The sequence below is a fragment of the Gossypium arboreum genome, chromosome 4 (assembly GCF_025698485.1).
Source record: "Gossypium arboreum isolate Shixiya-1 chromosome 4, ASM2569848v2, whole genome shotgun sequence".
Lineage (NCBI taxonomy): Eukaryota > Viridiplantae > Streptophyta > Magnoliopsida > Malvales > Malvaceae > Gossypium > Gossypium arboreum.
Window position 1 is genome coordinate 97181183 of NC_069073.1, and position 15020 is coordinate 97196202.

General features: G+C 35.5%; 1 non-coding gene across 1 annotated transcript; it reads left to right on the top strand.

Moving 5' to 3' along the window:
• The first annotated feature begins 14571 nt into the window (after window positions 1-14571).
• Window positions 14572-14678, top strand: LOC128292535 (small nucleolar RNA R71). Its single transcript, XR_008282520.1, has one exon. It is a non-coding gene; the product is annotated as a small nucleolar RNA R71 (small nucleolar RNA).
• Window positions 14679-15020: the final 342 nt, after the last annotated feature.

A 15020-nucleotide genomic window follows, 5' to 3' on the forward strand; every position in this document is an offset into this window, starting at 1 on the left:
CAAACTAGGCTATCTTCCAAGCCATTTTATCACCCATTTTGTACAACTTACACAATATCATTTCAATATGCTAATTCCATCCCAAAAGACATCAATTCATTCAAGAAGGAACATCACATGTATTACCAAAATGAATAATAGGCATCATCTAGACTTAATACAAAATGAAAGGCTTTTATCTTAAGCTAAAATACATGAACAATTTCTCAATAATACAACTTACTAGTCTAGCCCTATACATGCCACCTTCAAAAATATAAATCAAACTATACCGAATGCTGTGGCTGATAGTGTGATCGATATCTCTGACTTCAAGGGATCCTTGAACAGTTTGATAGTATTGAAAAAAAAGGGAAAGGAAAGAGAGTAAGCATAAAGCTTAGTAAGTTGCATATAAATAAATATACAACAACAATCTCACCATTTGCCATCATGCTTATAACTCAAAGGTAAACATAACTTAACTTACTCATTATCATCTACTCGAGTCTCATTTTCTAAATTAAGCTCGTTATTCATGCTTATTGTATAGGTACCTGTAACACTCGTAACATGATCATCCTTTCTTTATTAAAATTGAACTACAACTTTCACCATTGAACCGTTAGGGATATTACTGGATATTCTATGAACCTTCAACAGGGAATAAATTGCTGATGCCATGCGCCAGACATGGTCTGTAACACCCCGTACCCGAGACCGTTTTCGGAGTCGAACACGAGGTGTTAACGGACTTAATTCATTAATTAAACAGCTCATACAATTCATTTTAAAATTTCCAGACAAGCTGGCTAACTGCATCACTGTCGCTTTAAAATCATATCTCGAGTTACGAAACTCGAAATCCAATTCCGTAAATTTTTCCTGAAACTAGACTCATATATATATCTACTAATTTTTTCTAGAATTTTTGGTTGGGCCAATTAGTACAGTTTATTAGTTAAAGTCTCCCTGTTTCAGGGTTCAACTACTCTGACCTCAGTGTATTACGAATCAGATATCTCCTGTACAGAGCTTCAATGACTATGCCGTTTGTCTCTAATAAAACTAGACTCAATAAGGAATCTGTACATATAAAGTGTGACTTCTAATTATCTTTGTAAAATTTATGGTGAATTTCCAAAGTCAGAACAGGGATCCAGAAATCGCTCTGACCCTGTTTCACAAAAATTTAAACATCTCATAAAATATAGCTCATATACCTGTTTCGCTTATTCCATATGAAAATATACTCATCAAGCTTCGATTCCATAACTTATTCATTATTTAATTCTATTTCTACTATTTTAGTGATTTTTCAAACTCACGTCACTGCTGCTGTCTGAATCTATTTTATGGTAAATTTTACCTATTTCATGGTTTCCATGGATTAGCTAGCAATTTGACATACATAATACAAATATGATCATGATTAGCCATTCCAATGGCTAATCATTACCAAGCATTTCTATTTCCATACCACTCAATAACCATATCATAAGACCATATATACAAAATGATTATAATGCTATACATGCCATACTCAAAATATACAAGCCATTATGTCAAGATGGTATACGGATAGTGTGAGCGTGCCTCCGACCGCTTCCGATTTTCGAGTGGCTTGTCAACACTACAAGGAATGAAAAGGAGGAGTAAGCATAAATGCTTAGTAAGCTCACATGCAAATAGCAAGTAACATAACCATATAAGCAAACATAAAACATCATTTGCATAATCATCACCAAGACATTCATATCACCTTTTCATTTATCATCTTACCATATTGTTGTTATATCGAGTTTTCAACCCGAGGGTTAAGTACATACTGTTCAAATTATCCATTTCACAACACTTACCAATACGTCCCTTTCATCTTGAGTATTCCTCCATTTGAGTAGAACTTTACCCGTTGAACACATCGGAATATAATTCGGATACATGGATAACTTGCACATAAGTGCCACATATTCAATCAAGCAATCATGTAACCCGCCCATAAGCGAACTCGGACTCAACTCAACGAGCTCGGGCGTTCGCATCCATAAGTGAACTCGGACTCAACTCAACGAGTTCGGATGCCCAAATATCCCAGTGACATGTCACTTGTATCCTAATCCATTCCTAAGGTTCAACGGGACCTTTTTCCCAATCATGTGTCTCAACCATCTTCTACGGAATGCCGATACCGATACTCGGTAGTATTTCACATTTTCCAAGTATATCACATAATTTGACATATTATCAAACAATTATCACAAGTATAATATTTCATAATAATTATCATATCATTTAAAAAACATTAAAACATTTAAAATAATAACTATGTTACCAACATTTACATATGAACTTACCTCGTATGCGAAAATGGCTATTTTTACCATTTCGTCCACAACTTGGTATTTTCCCCATTTTAGCCTGAATTTCAGTTTTCCTTGCTCTATCATTTAAAATATAGTCTAATTAGGACTCACATTATTCAAATTGATCCAAAATCATATTTTGGAAAAATTACAATTTTGGCCCTAAACTTTTGCATATTTACACTTTTTCCCCAAAGCTCGTAAATTAAAATTCAGCCTATTTTCTTATGTTTTATGACATGCTGATCATTTTTCCCTTCTATGGCAACATCAAATTCTCACTCTAACATGTACTTATGACTATTAGGTATTTTTACCGATTAAGCCCTTTTGCTCGTTTTCACTTAAAACCGAGTAGCACAAGTTGTCTAACATAATTTAAAACCTCATATTCTATCTTAAAACACCAAAATACACAAATTTCACCTATGGGTATTTTTCCAAATATAAACCCTAGGTTAAATTATTGCTAGCATAAGCTAAATCGAGCTAGGGACTCCAAAACGTAAAAATCATTAAAAACGAGGCTAGAACGGACTTACAATCGAGCTTGGAAGCTTGAAAACCCTAGCCATGGTTTCTCCTTGCTATATTCGGCCACGGGGTTGAAGATGAGCAAAATTGGCTTTTAATTTTGTATTTTAATTCATTTTACCCTAAATGACCAAAATGCCCTTACTACTAAACTTTCCAAAATTCCATCCATGTCCAATTTTGTCCATAGACTTAGAAATTGGTAAAATTACTCTTTAAGGACCTCTAATTAATAATCTAATTCAATTTTATGCAAAATACTTCTAGAACACAAGTTTTGCAATTTATTCAATTTAGTCCCAAATTTCAAATTAAGCACTTTATGCATAAAATTTCTTCACGAAATTTTCACACAATCATGCAATCATATCATAGACCTTAAAATAATCATAAAATAATTATTTATATCTTGGATTTTGTGGTCACGAAACCACTATTCCGACTAGGCCCAAAATCGGATATTACAACTCTCCCCCTTCGGGATTTTCGTCCCCAAAAATCTTACCGTAAAAGTGGTCTTCACTTTTAATCTCATATTTGGTGTCAAGAACTTGCACTTAGACTGTACCTCCAATACATCTCTTCAATTTCTCATATGATCTAAAAGCTTACGCCTCAACTCTCAATTGTTCTTAAATTTTCAACCCTTCTCAATTTCCCATGATATCATGACATAAAACACGGATCTCAACTTGATTTAATGGAGACCGAATTCTAAGAAATCCAACAATTAAAGAGACCTGAAATTCCATGAATCGATGAGTAGGAATTCATTCAAGCAGATGTGATTTATAGATCTCGCCAAACATTTAACAATAGGATACATCACATTTTCCTCTTTCCGCCATAGAAATAATTCTGATATGGCCTCAAGAATAATCCTTCTCATTTCCATCCCAATATCAACATTGACAAGGATAATTTTGATAGATCCCAATGCTCGGCTTTAACCCCTTTAACAACTCCGATTTTATGTAACATCGGATGCTCTAAACTATCACATTACCTCACTGTCTTGAAACACATCACAATTCATACAACAATACATTACTTGAAAGTCGAAGTCTTTGCTCAATGTAGACTAGTCTAGTTCAGACGCTTCGGTTACCAATATTCTCATCTATCCGAACTCTGTCAACATGTAATAAACTTTTCAGCTTTCACAAGATGGAAACCTTATCATTCGTAGTGACTTAAACTAATATTCAACTCTTTCTATTAAATATAGACTTCTCGTTCAAACTATTTACTCTTTGATCTGTACAAAATGAAATTCTATTATCAAACTTGGGAAAAATAATCCTGACATAATTGTCACATGAAATCTTTCAAATAAATAATTTACCATACCGACTAAAACTCGCGCTTTTATCACCTATGCCTTTCTTGGTGTCAAATCCTTACACGTAAATTAGAAAAATCCCAATACTAAAATCACCACATTACCAAGATCAAATTAGAAGTATAGTCATATTTGACATGATTATCACGAGTGAAGAACGACTTGAACATGAGTCGTAATTGACAAATTATGGAACAAAGATAACAAGAAAACCGAATAAAGAAATCCAAGATAGAGAAACCCGAATAAAGAAATCCGAATAAAGAGATCCGGGATAAAGAAACCCAAGATACGATACTATGCCGAGAATCGAAAACCAAATTCATAGAGAAAATATGAGAATACCTCGATAATTCTTCAAAGAAAGAAAGTCCAAAAGAAAACATCATTTAATCCCTTTGAAATCAAATATAACAAGATCAATATATCTTCCCATACATATATATCGATGAAGCATCAAGTAGAAGAAGCAGAATCATAATATCATATGAATTCTCTCATCAATTCTTATCGACGAAATGAAATAGAATACCCGATGAAATAGAGCAATATAAATTATAAACCATCAGACTACCAATGCTTTCATCCAACACCAAAATTAGAAGACATTCCCATATAACAAGAATTTCTTCGAAGATCAATAGCCATAGAAATATTTCTGAGAACGGGTGAACACATAGAACATCTCAAAAGAGACTGCTAAATCTGTCCGGTCATAACTGTCACACTCAGATAATTCACATTTGAAATATCATTTCCCCAACTAGTTCTGCCGTCACAAATTTAATATTAAATCATTCACTAAAGAATGTCAGTTCTGAATAAATTTCGATTTACACTTTTCTCGACCTTGCACTTGAGTAATTCGATTTACCAAAGAGAATTCCTTCTCTAACTAGGACAGTGCATAATTCCAATAATCTTTATATCAATCAGATACTTTCTGGCTCTGACTTTACTTATCAGCTCATTTTCAATCTCGGATCATACTTATAATTATTCTATCACTGAACTCTTTGGGTTCTCAACCGGAAACTTATTCAATACAAATCTCATGAAATTCCATTATAAGTACCACTGTGGTAAGGGGGAGGGGTTGTAGGACCTCTGACTCGACTTTCTTATACATACACATATGATACAACTTCCATCATCATAGTAACATCATCAAAATCATGTCATTCATTCATGTTGGCTTACACCAATTTTCCTATTGTCCCATTTAGACAATATACTTATGCATACATTCTATGTTTTCTAGACAGCTTTACTTATCCATTCAATTAATTAAATTAATTCATGCTCATGACATTATATAAGGCCAAACAAACATAGATATTTGCATCACAATCACAACTTTCATTTCGTGCATCATCATGTACATATCATTACAATCATATAATTCAGTCCAACAATTTAACATAGATAAGTTCATTTTATTATAATCCTTTACCTCATAAAATTATATACCATTAACATTCATCAACATTCGACATCCAATCAAGACAAGGACATTTTCATTCAGATCATAATATTATGACCTTTATTCATACCTCTACTACTTTCTATTTATTCCGTTCATCTTATCAAGTAAGCCACATACACTACATCGTATGAGCATTAAGCAAATATGAATATTTATCACAACATGAACTTTCATATCACATATTATCACATATGTATCATAAACCTTTATTCATACTTTTCTGAACCGAGACTTATCATAATCATAATTTTACTCAAATACCTTTACTTAACATTGAACATGGTTGGCGCAGCTTCGGTTGGAGAGTACCTGCCTAAATAAGACGGTACTTATACGCGTCGAAGACATCACACTATCACAGATCGCTGGCATGTATAGCTAAACTTTTACACATGCTAGGTTAGTCCGAGAACCGACTAAAACCTGCTCGATACCACTAAATGTAACACCCGCACTCGAGACCGTTTTAAGTCGAACACGAGGTGTTAACGGACTTAATTCATTAATTAAACAGCTCATACAATTCATTTTAAAATTTCCAGACAAGCTGGCTAACTGCATCACTGTCGCTTTAAAATCATATCTCAAGTTACGAAACTCGAAATCCAATTCCGTAAATTTTTCCTGAAACTAGACTCATATATATATCTACTAATTTTTTCTAGAATTTTGGTTGGGCCAATTAGTACAGTTTATTAGTTAAAGTCTCCCTGTTTCAGGGTTCAACTACTCTGACCTCAGTGTATTACGAATCAGATATCTCCCTGTACAGAGCTTCAATGACTATGCCGTTTGTCTCTAATAAAACTAGACTCAATAAGGAATCTGTACATATAAAGTGTGACTTCTAATTATCTTTGTAAAATTTATGGTGAATTTCCAAAGTCAGAACAGGGGATCCAGAAATCGCTCTGACCCTGTTTCACAAAAATTTAAACATCTCATAAAATATAGCTCATATACCTGTTTCGCTTATTCCATATGAAAATAGACTCATCAAGCTTCAATTCCATAACTTATTCATTATTTAATTCTATTTCTACTATTTTTAGTGATTTTTCAAACTCACGTCACTGCTGCTGTCTGAATCTATTTTATGGTAAATTTTACCTATTTCATGGTTTCCATGGATTAGCTAGCAATTTGACATACATAATACCAAATATGATCATGATTAGCCATTCCAATGGCTAATCATTACCAAGCATTTCTATTTCCATACCACTCAATAACCATATCATAAGACCATATATACAAAATGATTATAATGCTATACATGCCATACTCAAAATATACAAGCCATTATGTCAAGATGGTATACGGATAGTGTGAGCGTGCCTCCGACCGTTTCCGATTTTCGAGCTGGCTTGTCAACACTACAAGGAATGAAAAGGAGGGAGTAAGCATAAATGCTTAGTAAGCTCACATGCAAATAGCAAGTAACATAACCATATAAGCAAACATAAAACATCATTTGCATAATCATCACCAAGACATTCATATCACCTTTTCATTTATCATCTTACCATATTGTTGTTATATCGAGTTTTCAACCCGAGGGTTAAGTACATACCTGTTCAAATTATCCATTTCACAACACTTACCAATACGTCCCTTTCATCTTGAGTATTCCTCCATTTGAGTAGAACTTTACCCGTTGAACACATCGAATATAATTCGGATACATGGATAACTTGCACATAAGTGCCACATATTCAATCAAGCAATCATGTAACCCGCCCATAAGCGAACTCGGACTCAACTCAACGAGCTCGGCGTTCGCATCCATAAGTGAACTCGGACTCAACTCAACGAGTTCGGATGCCTAGTTACATCTCACGAACTCGGACTCAACTCAACGAGTTCGGACGCTCGATCCATAAGTGAATTCGGACTCAACTCAACGAGTTCGGATGCCCAAATATCCCAGTGACATGTCACTTGTATCCTAATCCATTCCTAAGGTTCAACGGGACCTTTTCCCAATCATGTGTCTCAACCATCTTCTACGGAATGCCGATACCGATACTCGGTAGTATTTCACATTTTCCAAGTATATCACATAATTTGACATATTATCAAACAATTATCACAAGTATAATATTTCATAATAATTATCATATCATTTAAAAACATTAAAACATTTAAAATAATAACTATGTTACCAACATTTACATATGAACTTACCTCGTATGCGAAAATGGCTATTTTACCATTTCGTCCACAACTTGGTATTTTCCTATTTTAGCCTGAATTTCAGTTTTCCTTGCTCTATCATTTAAAATATAGTCTAATTAGGACTCACATTATTCAAATTGACCCAAAATCATATTTTGGAAAAATTACAATTTTGCCCCTAAACTTTTGCATATTTACACTTTTTCCCCAAAGCTCGTAAATTAAAATTCAGCCTATTTTCTTATGTTTTATGACATGCTGATCATTTTTCCTTCTATGGCAACATCAAATTCTCACTCTAACATGTACTTATGACTATTAGGTATTTTTACCGATTAAGCCCTTTTGCTCGTTTTCACTTAAAACCGAGTAGCACAAGTTGTCTAACATAATTTAAAACCTCATATTCTATCTTAAAACACCAAAATACACAAATTTCACCTATGGGTATTTTTCCAAATATAAACCCTAGGTTAAATTATTGCTAGCATAAGCTAAATCGAGCTACAGGGACTCCAAAAACGTAAAAATCATTAAAAACGAGGCTAGAACGGACTTACAATCGAGCTTGGAAGCTTGAAAAACCCTAGCCATGGTTTCTCCTTGCTATATTCGGCCACGGGGTTGAAGATGAGCAAAATTGGCTTTTAATTTTGTATTTTAATTCATTTTACCCCTAAATGACCAAAATGCCCTTACTACTAAACTTTCCAAAAATTCCATCCATGTCCAATTTTTGTCCATAGACTTAGAAATTGGTAAAATTACTCTTTAAGGACCTCTAATTAATAATCTAATTCAATTTTATGCAAAATACTTCTAGAACACAAGTTTTGCAATTTATTCAATTTAGTCCCAAATTTCAAATTAAGCACTTTATGCATAAAATTTCTTCACGAAATTTTCACACAATCATGCAATCATATCATAGACCTTAAAATAATCATAAAATAATTATTTATATCTTGGATTTTGTGGTCACGAAACCACTATTCTGACTAGGCCCAAAATCAGGATATTACATGGTCTTATAGTGGCTCTCATATATGCGTGCTGATGCATGTCCCAAACATATCTTACACTTGCACAACTCTTAGCCGATGCGTATCCCAGACACGTCTTACACTGGCTATCTCTGTCGAGGCCGATGCATGTCCCAGACATGTCTTACTTTGGCACTCATAATATGGCTGAAGCATGTCCCAAACATGTCTTACAGTAGCCCTCGTTTGGATGCTGATGCCATGTCCCAGACATGGTCTTACATTGGCTCTCATAATGTGGCCGAAGCATGTCCCAAACATGTCTTACACTGGCGCACAAATCACCCAATGTCTTGGCACGAATATCCAATTCATATCCTAAGGTTTAACGGGATATTTCTACTCTCTCAAATATTACAAGGCATTCTCAATTTATAACTTAACAACTCGTACAATATCAATTTAATGACAATATGAATACTAGTATTAACAATGTAGTTGTACTATTTACATACAACTTACCTCGGATTACAAAAAGTGCTTGACTAAACGGCTTAATCGAATTGCTTGGCTTTGCCCCGGTCTAGGCTCGGTTTTGGAAAATCTTGATCTATATAACAATATGCATCCATTTAGTCACAAAACGCAATTAGGCATTCATAAATTCACAACTTTGGTAAAATGACCATTTTGCCCTTAGGCCTTGGCAAAATGACCATTTTACCCCTATGTCCGAAAATTGATTTTTATCGAATTTATTCATATTTCAAGCGTAGTTAAACTCTTTTTACTACTATAGCAATCCCAAATTCTCACTATTTTACATACTAACCACCCCTTTTGCAGCTTTTGAAAAATAATCCTTTTAGGTGTTTTCATGCTACCACCTTTCACAAAAGTTGTTTATAACACAACTAGGACTCATATTCTTCCATAAAAACTTAGAAAAAATCATAAATCCTTTCATGGAAACACCTTAAACTTTTAATCATTATGCAAAATAGACCCCTCATTTGAGAGCCCATGAAACAAGCATATTAAAAATGTAAAAATCATCAAGAAAATCATCAAGATCACTTACATTATGAGAGGAATAAGTTGCTGTAAGTTTTTACCTTTCAAAACTCCATTTTTTGCTGATATTTTTGGTGGGGAAAGAAGATGAAGAAGAAGGAAATGATAGCTAGGCTTTTAGGGATTGTTTTATCACCAAATCATGACATCATCCACCTAATACTTTGACTATTTGTTTAAAATTCATTACATGGCCGGCCAAAACTATTAAAAGGGTGTACTTGCCCTTTAAAAGCCCTCAATTTTGATTCGCTGGCTATTTAACACATTTGGGAACTAAAATGTAACTTTTGCCTTTTATGCGATTTGGTCCTTTTTTCGCAATCGGGCTTGAAAACATTGAAATTAACTCACCAAATTTTTCATGCACTAATGATATCGTACTATAACCTTATAAAAATAATAAAAATAATTTTTCTATCTTTGGATCTGTGGTCCTGAGACCACTGTTTCGACTAGGCCCTAAATCGGGTTGTTACATTTCTCCCCCCTTAGGGATTTTCGTCCTAAAAAATCTTACCGATGAATAAGTTTGGATACTGCTCTCTCAGAGACTCTTCAGGTTCCCATGTGGCTTCTTCGATTCCATGTCTATGCCACAAAATTTTCACAAGTGGTATATTCTTATTTCTTAACTGTTTGACCTCTCGAGCTAAGATCTTGACTGGTTCTTCACCATAAGTCATATCCGGAAGAATCTTAACTTCAGTTGGCGCAATTATGTACGAAGGGTCTGATCTGTATCGATGTAACATAGACACGTGAAACACATCGTGAATCTTTTCTAACTCTGGCGGCAATTCCAAACGGTAGGCAACAGGCCCTACTCTCTCGGTAACCTCATAAGGTCCTATAAAACAAGGACTCAAATTGCCTTTTCTACCAAATCTGAGGACTTTCCTCCACGGGGAAACTTTCAAAAATACCTTATCATCCCCGACTTCAAACTCAATCTCCCTTCGTTTCAAATTTGCGTAGGATTTTTGTCTATCCGAGGCAGCCTTTAAACAGTCATGAATCACCATAACTTTTTCCTCAGCCTCTTTGATCAAATCAACCCTGTGAATCTGACTCTCTCTTAACTTAGTCCAGAATAAGGGCATTCGGCACTTTCGGCTGTACAAAGCCTCATAAGGTGCCATTTTTAGACTCGATTGATAGCTGTTGTTATAGGCGAATTCAACCAATGGTAAGTGTTTTTCCCAACTTCCTTGGAACTCGAGAACACAGCACCTCAACATGTCCTCTAATATTTGTATTACTCTTTCCAACTCAGATCTCGACAAAAATAGGGATCAAATTAATTTAGGAGATTTCAACAATAATGGGTTAATGGTTAATATTAAGGGTAATACAAGGAATGGCTTGTTAGGCTCAAGGGGGTTTACTAGGGGTTAATCGTAGAGGTAGGCTTTTCATGGCATGAGTGGGTTAATCCTAAGTGCCTTAATCATTTTGACATATCAAATCAAACGGTGTGGTCTCGACATGCATAATCAAGCAAGTTCTAGAATAATAGTTCAATACTGATACACTCAAAGCAATAATAAAAGTGAGCATAAAAGGATGAATAGATGCTCAAAAAGGCTAAAAATCTCACAAAAATTATGGCTTTTTGATGTTTAGACTTGTGAGTTCTAATTCAAAGTAATATCTAGACTTGGGGAAACAACCTATAATTTAATTTCTTAAAAATCAACTTATCATGCTTGATTCTCTAATGACTTAAAGTTTGAACAATCAATGCATAAATCCCTATGTTCTAATTCAAGATATATCAATTAAAATCATAAACCAATCAAAATTTATCCTAAATATGATAAGAGAGCTTTTTCAAGAGAACAAGGCAATCATTCAGGGATTTTCTGATAATGAAATAAATATCCCCCCCACACTTAAGATGTACATTGCCCTCAATGTACAAAGATAGATATTAAAGAATAAATAAAATTAAGATAGGGAGAGAAGTGAAACTTCCTGTATTAAGAATGAATAATATTCTTGGATTGACGAGATCGAGTATTGGAGATAACTCTGGATGGCAAGCTTGACTCTGAAGGTAAGCCATTTTTAAAAGGAAAAAAAATGAATCTTAAAAAAAAAACTTAATGAAAGAAGATAATTATTCTAATTTTTCAAGTAGCATGGCCGGTGCGCACGCCCGTGTGGTTCGTGTCCCGTCCGTGTTCGTCGCGAATTGTGATGGAGTCACACTGCCTTCTCGTACACCTGTGTGTATAGGTCGTGTGGCTACATGATCGTGTCACACAATCGTGTTTGGCGAGGTTCGCCTCTCCCATGGTCGTGTAGGTTGTCGCATGCCCGTGGCATTCTGACAGTGTTGTCCACTGGTGCTAGATACTGGTGTGTCGCACGCTCATGTTGTTTTGGCAGGCTCGACCACGGCCATGTCGCACGGCTGTGGCGTTTTATCATAGCCCGTGTTGGGGAAATCTTTTACTCTGTTTCACACAACCTTGAGCACGCCCGTGTTATTGGCCGTGTCTCTGTGGAAACACTTGTATTCAAAATTTCTATTAGTAGGTTAGGAGTTAAATATCAGAATTTAAAGAAATTAATAATGTTAGTGCTCGGGTTGCCTCCCGAGAAGTGCTTATTTATAGTCTAAGCTCGACTTACCTCTCTGTTGAATGATCATGGTGGTTCGAGGAGTTCATACTCCTCATTCCTGCTGCCAATCTTAAAATAAGGTTTTAAACGAGTGTTGTTTACCTTAAAAGTGCTGAACTTTGAATGACTCACCTCTACCGTACCGAACAGAAAGATACTGAGTACCGTAAGAGGGATTTCCTCATTTGGTGTGGTAGTGACAATGTGAGGATCAACGGAATCTAGTAAGACTGTATCGCCGACCTTAAGTTGATTAGGAGAGGTATCGGGCTTGTTTTTGCATAATTTTGGTTTATCATGTGTTCTCGGTTTATGTTCTCGCCATTCGTCTAGCTCCTCTATTTGTAGTCTTCGTTCTTCATGGATGTCTTTGTTCTCTTCATGGTAGTAGAGCACTGTCTCTGTTGTCTTGGTTCGAGAAGGTTCCTGCAAGGACGATTGAATATTAGCTCTATCATCGATAGGTTTTATAGCATTATCCTGAGTCTTAAGGGTTTTGACTAAATCACGTGCTTGGAGTGTTACTGTGTCGTCACCTGCACGAAGCGTTAGCTCCCCTGTGCCTACATTAATAATGGTTCTGGTAGTTGCTAAAAAGGGTTGTCCTAAAATTAAAGGTACCTTGTTATCCTCATCCATGTTTAAAACGACAAAGTCTACTGGGTATATAAATTTATCAATCTTAACGAGAACGTCTTCAGTAATACCCTTAGGAAATCTAACTGTTTTGTCAGCCAATTGTATGCTCATCCTAGTCTGTTTGGGTTTACCGAGACCTAGTCATTTAAACATATTATATGGCATAACATTTATACTTGCCCCTAGATCAGCTAAAGTATTATTCACAGATAAACTACCAATTAAGCAAGGAATTGTAAAACTCCCTGGATCTTTCAATTTGTTAGGTAGCTCATTCTTTAGAATAGCTGAGCAGACTGCATTGAGCTCCACATGTGATGTAGTGTCTAATTTCCTTTTTTTGCTCAGAAGTTCCCTTAAGAATTTTGCTAAGTTGGGCATCTGTGAAAGATCTTCAATAAAGGGTAAGTTAATATATAATTTCTTTAAGAGTTTGACAAACTTACCGAATTGTTCTTCTGTTCTATCTTTCGTCATCGCTTTAGGATATGGCACACGAGGTTCATGATTCGTACTTACCTGTTTGGGATCATCATTGTTTACCCCTTCTCGACCTTTGTTCATCACGTCGTCTTGCTGTAATTCTGACTCAGGTGCAATGAATCCTTCCTTATTTTGAGTACTAATTGCATTGAGGTGTTCCCTCGGATTAGGTTCAGTATTACTTGGTAGGCTACCTTTTGGTCGTTTGGAGATTAATTTGGACAACTGGCCTATCTGAGTTTCGAGTCCTTGGATCGATGCTTGTTGATTCTTAAGTGTTGTCTCGGTATTTTGGAAACGGGTTTCTGACACCGAGATAAATTTAGAGAGCATCTCTTCAAGGTTGGGCTTCTTCTCTTGTTGATAAAGTGGTTGTTGAAAACCCTGAGGATTTTGTGGCTTTTGATTCCCTTGACCACCCTAGGAGAAACTGGGGTGGTTCCTCCAGCCTGCATTATAAGTATTACTGTATGGGTTATTTTGAGATCTAAAGTTATTGTTACCCATATAGTTGACTTGTTCCTCTTCGGTTGTGGGATTGAAGGATTGGTATTCTGTATGCACACCTCCTCCGCTTGAGTCACTCCTCATTACTGGATGTACCTGCGCAGAACCAAGAAAACTATCAATCTTTTTATTGAGAAGTTCTACCTGATTTGACAATATATTAACTGAGTCGATGTTATAAACACCGACTGTTTTCATTGGCTTTGTCCTCATAACTTGCCACTAATAGTTATTCAGTGACATCTCCTCTATAAATTCATAAGCATCTTCTGGTATTTTATTGTTAATGGTTCCGCCAGCAGCTGCATCAATCATTTGTCTTGTCGAGGGATTCATACCATTGTAGAAGTTTGAACTTGCAGTTAAAGCGATAACCCATAGTGAGGGCACCTTCTCAGTAAGTCCTTGTATCTCTCCCATGCATCGTAAAGTGTTTCTAAATCCATCTGCACAAAAAAAGAGATATCATTATACAATTTAGTCATTTTAGCCGGCGGAAAATATTTTAGTAAAAATTTCTCGGTCGTTTGTTCCCAAGTAGTGATAGACCCTCGTGGTAACGTGTTTAACCACTGTTTAGCTTTATTTCTCAGTGAAAAGGGAAATAACTGAAGACGAATGGCATCATCAAAAATGTCATTGATTTTGAATGTATCGCAAAATTTCAGGAAATTTGCTATGTGAGCGGTGGGATCTTCATCCTGCAAGCCATCAAACTGAACAAACTGCTGTATCATCTGAATAGTGTTAGGTTTTAGTTCGAAAATATTCACAACAATAACAGGTCTAACTATACTAGATTCAGTTCCTGTTAAAGAGGG